The 5,181-nt window shown below is 34.6% G+C and overlaps 1 pseudogene; it reads left to right on the plus strand.

Moving 5' to 3' along the window:
* Window positions 1–1,958: 1,958 nt before the first annotated feature.
* LOC108292528 lies at window positions 1,959–4,877 on the plus strand (annotated as a pseudogene).
* The last annotated feature ends 304 nt before the right edge of the window (window positions 4,878–5,181 follow it).

Below are 5,181 nucleotides of genomic sequence, written 5' to 3' on the forward strand. Positions count from 1 at the left end.
AAAAAAAAAAAGGTAACAAACCAAATTCAACAAACTAAAAGGATCTTTCACCATGATTGTGTGAGATTTATCCTAGAGATGCAAGAATGGCTCAACATACACAAATCTATAAATGTGATATACCATATTAACAGAATGAAGGACAAAAATCATATGATCATATCAATAGATTCAGGAAATAAACATTTTACAAATTCAATATCCTTTCATTTAAAAAAAAAAAAAAAACTCTTAACAAATTTCTTATAGAACAAATTGTACCTCAACATAGTAAAGTCTATATATGGCAAACCCACAACTAACATCATTCTCAACACTAAAAAGCTGAAGACTTTTTCTCTAAGATCAGAAATAGACAAGGATGCCCCATTCTTGCTACTTCTATTCAACATAGTCCTGGAAGTCTCAGTCAGCACAGTTGGGCAAGAGAAAGAAATAAAAGGCACCCAAATTGGAAAGAAAGAAGTTAATTTTTTTTTCTTTGCAGGTGACATGGCCTTATATATAGAAAGCCCTAAAGACTCCAACAAAAAACTAATAGAAATAATAATTAAGTTACAGGTACAAAATCAACATATGAAAATCAGTAGCATTTCTATACGTGAGCAACAAACTATCCAAAAAAGAAATCAAGAAAACAATCCCATTTGTAACAGCTACAAGGAAAAAATAAAATACTTAGTAAATTGAATCAAGGAGACCTGTACATTGAAAACTATCAAACATTGATGAAAGAAATTGAAGAAGACACAATTAAATGAAAAGATATCCTGTGTTCATGGACTGGAAGAATTAATATTGTTTAAATATCCATGCTACTTAAAGCAATCTACAGATTCAATGCAATATTTATCAAAATTCCAGTGATATTTTTCACAGAAATAGAAAAGGCAATTCTAAAATTCATATAGAACCACGAAAGACCCCAAATAGCCAAAGCAATCTTGAAGCAAAAAGAACAAAGCCATCACACTACCTGACTGAAAAGTCTACTGCAAAGCTATGCTAATCAAAACAGCATGGTACTACACAGATAGACTAATGGAACATGATAGCCCAGAAATAATCCCACGGATTTGTGGTCAATTGATTTTTGACAAAGGTGCCAAGAACACACAATGGGGAAAGGACAGTCTTTTCAATAAATGATGCTGAGAAAATTGGATCTCTACATACAGAAGAATGAAATTAGAACCTTTTCTCCACCATATTTAAAACCCAACTTAAGATAGATTAAATACTTAATCATAAAACCTGATACTGTAAAATTTCCAGAAGAAAACATAAGGGAAAATCTCCTGACATTGGCCTGGATGATGATCTTTAGGATATAACTCAAAAGCACAGGTAACAAAAGTGAAAATAGACAAAAGAGATTACATCAAACTAAAAAGTTTCAGCACAGCAATAAACAATCAACAGAGTGAAGAGACAGTCTACTAAGTGGGAGAAAATATTTGCAAACCATACATCTGATAAGAGGTTGATATTCAAAATATGTGAGGAACTCAACAGCAAGAAAATAAGTAACCCAATTAAAAAATGTGCAAAGGACCTAAATAGACATTTCTCAAAATAAGACACATACGTATGGCCAACAGATATGTGAAAAAATGCCCAACATTAATTGTTTGAGAAATGCAAATGAAAGTCACAATGAGATAGCACCTCATACTGCTAGAATGGCTGTTATCAAAAAGACAAAACCTAAGTGTTGAGGAGGATGTGAAGAAAAGAAAACCCTTGCACACTGTTGGTAGGAAAGTAAATTAGTACAGCCATTGTGGAAAACATTATGGAGGCTCCTCAAAAAATCAAAAATGGAACTACCATATGATCCAGCAATTCCACAACTGGGTATATATCCAAAGGAAATGAAATCAGTGTGTGAAAGAGATATCTACACTCCCATGTTCCTTGCAGCATTAATCACAATAGCCAAGATTTGAAATCAACCTAAGTATCCATCAACAGAGGAATAGATAATGAAAATATAATATACACACAATTGAATACTATTCAGCCTTAAAAAAAAGAAGGAAATACCATCATTTGGAGCAACATATGTGAACCTGGAGAGCATTGTGCTAAGTGAAATAAGCCAGGCACAGAAATACCAGCATAATGCCATGAACCAGGCATAATGCACCCATATACATACATATACACTATCACTTACATGTAGAATAGAAGCAAGTTGAACTCAATAAAGAGTAGAATGTTGGTTGCCAGAAGCTAGTGTGGTGGGAAGATGTCAGTCAAAAGTTTAAGTTAGGAAGAATAAGTTCAAGGGATGCATTGTACAACAGTGGTGACTATATTTAATAACAATGTATTATATTTTGAAAATAGCTAAGAGCGATTTTAAGCACCCTTTCCACAAAAAAGGAAAAGAATATGAAGTAGCACATGTTAACTAGCTTGATGAACCATTCTACAATGTGTACATATTTTAAACCATCATGCTATACCTGAAAAATATATATAATCTTTGTCAGTTAAAAGTAAATAAATGGGACCCTGCCAGAGCCACCACTGCCAGCAACATGTTCAAGGTAATTCAGAGGTCCATGGGGCCAGCTGGCCCAAGCTTGCTCACCTTCAAAGTCTGTACTGCACCGAAAAAGGACTCAGCTCCCAAAATTTCCATGAAGGTTGATTAGCTTTCACTCTACTCAGTTACTGAGGGTCAATCGAAGGATGTGGAGGAGTCAAGGAGTCCGCTTGAAGAAAGCATCTCACAGCTCCAACACTACTGCAAGCCATACACAAGCTGGTGTCAGCAAACGTACTCCCAAAATAAGCCCAAGATGCAAAGTTTAGTTCAATAGGGGTTAGACAGCTATGACTATCTCCAAAATGCACCTCCTGGATTTTTTCCGAGACTTGGTGTTATGGTTTTGCTGGCCTTAATGAACTCCTTTTGGCTAGAGGTTCAAAAATAAAGAAGCTAGTGTATCCACCTGGCTTTATGGGATTAGCTGCCTCCCTCTGTTATCTACAACAAGCCATTGTGTTTGCCCAGGTCAGTGGGGAGAGACTATATGACTGGGGTTTACAAGGATACTAGACCAGACTTCTGTTATCTTGGTGATATCATCCTACAAGCAAACTAATCTGAAACCCTTTCACCTAGAGATAACATACAAGCCTTAGAACTCCTTGTTCTCTTGTTGCTATTTATGTACAAAATTAAAACCCAAGTTAAAAAAAATGTTCCACACAAATGTTCCACAGATAATTGGTCTTCAGGACATTCATAAGCAGGCCTGCTCCTGGTAATTTGCAAGACCCAGGTCAAGAGGATGAATTAAAGCATCATATCATATGAAAATATATAAAATAGTAAATCAGGCTAACATACTGTTAGATAAAATTTATTCTACCCACCTGTATCTTTGAGATGATAACACTGAAAATAAGTAAGCAGCTATGGGCTTTATGTAATTGAAAGATGGCATGAATCAAAGATGATAAACTTAGTTACTGTACATGTCTGACTATTCTGTTTATGGTCCATTAATGTTTGGGTAAGTAATGAAATAAAGGCATACATGGTTTTTTAAAAGTTAGAAATACATATGCATGTATACAAACAAACACATATATGTATGTGCATTATGCCTGCAATATACAGAGAATATTTCTGAAAAGGTGAACAAGAAATTGGTAGGTAGTTGTTGCCAGGCATGGAAACTGGGGACTGGAGGTCACACTGAAGGAAAAGAGACTGACTTTCCTCATGTTGACATTCTTTTGTATTTTTATTTTTTTATGATGTATATATATTATTTTCAATGACAACCCAGTTAATGTACAGATTTTTTTTAAGTGCTAGAGTTTGGAAACTGAGACACTGAATAAACATCTGCATCTATAAGGCTTATAAATGGCAGAGCTGGGACGTGTGTGGGGCTGTCTGAGTTCAAAGCTAGGACTCTTTGTCATTGTATCACAGTAATTTTTTGCATGTATTGATCTGATAATGTTTCTAAAAGATGACACAATCAACACTTGTTTAACTTTTTTTTTTTTTTTTACAGATTATGATTTTAAAAAAGAAGCAGCAGTAGCTGTATGAATCATCATAAAGAATTCCAATAGTCTGGACTTCTCCCAAGGTGTGCAGTGCTCATAAGCTTGCTAGTGTGTGATTCATGAGAAAAGAGATTTATTTTCCTTAAACACTCAATAATTTAAAATGATTTTTAGTAATAATAATTATCAAATGAAAAACCTTTATTCTCTTTGGTGTTTTCTAGATGCCCTACTTAAAGAACATTTTCTTATGTTCCATTTCAATATTTTGTTAACTGTGAGGATGTGCTGGCTTTTTGAATAAAACAAAAGGAAATATGGAATATTTTTCCAAATAGTTTTGGTTCACTATTCACAGGACATTGGCATTGTCTACTAGAGTTGAAAATATGCATATTCCATGACTCAGGATTTTATCTCCTAGATATGTATTCAGCAGAAATACATGAGTATGTACACAACAGGCATGACAAGAATATTCATAGTAGTGCTATTCACAATAGTCCCAAACCAGAAACCCAAGTGTCTGTCTCCATTGGAACAGAAAACTGTACCTTGGTCCACTTCTACAGTGGCATATCAACCCACCTTTGGATCTAAGAAGTATGTTCATGCAACAGCCGTAGAGACGGTGCTGTTGAAAGGCCATCTGCCCATCCTGTGTATTGACAAGCATCAGGATTCCACGAGGATTCTTCCTCATTCAAAGACTGGCAAACAGAAAAACACAGTAAATGAACAAAAACATCAATATGGAGCTCAAGTAAATAATTTATAAAGGAAAATGTATACTACTTTGAAAACAATAAAAGCTTATGTTAGAAAATATCTCACTGTAAGAAATAAAAAAATTCAGAAACATTTGCTTGGTGTCTTTAATAGGAGTCAAAAAGAAAGGGTCTTTTCAGAAACTGAAGTAGGGAGTAATAAGAACAGACAAGGTCAAAAAATAGACAGATGCAGGCTGAAAAGAAAAGAAAGTGGGCTAAGATGGAAAAAATGTAAAAAGATTCTAATCCAGCGACAAAATTTACACATTCACTTGGATGCAGTGAAAAGAGCAGAAACATCAAAGCAGAGAATAAAACTGATAATGTTGGTGACACATTTATTAGATGATCCAACATGAGATGGGAAGGAATG

This window comes from Cebus imitator, unplaced genomic scaffold, assembly GCF_001604975.1.
Source record: "Cebus imitator isolate Cc_AM_T3 unplaced genomic scaffold, Cebus_imitator-1.0 Scaffold494, whole genome shotgun sequence".
NCBI classification, from domain to species: domain Eukaryota; kingdom Metazoa; phylum Chordata; class Mammalia; order Primates; family Cebidae; genus Cebus; species Cebus imitator.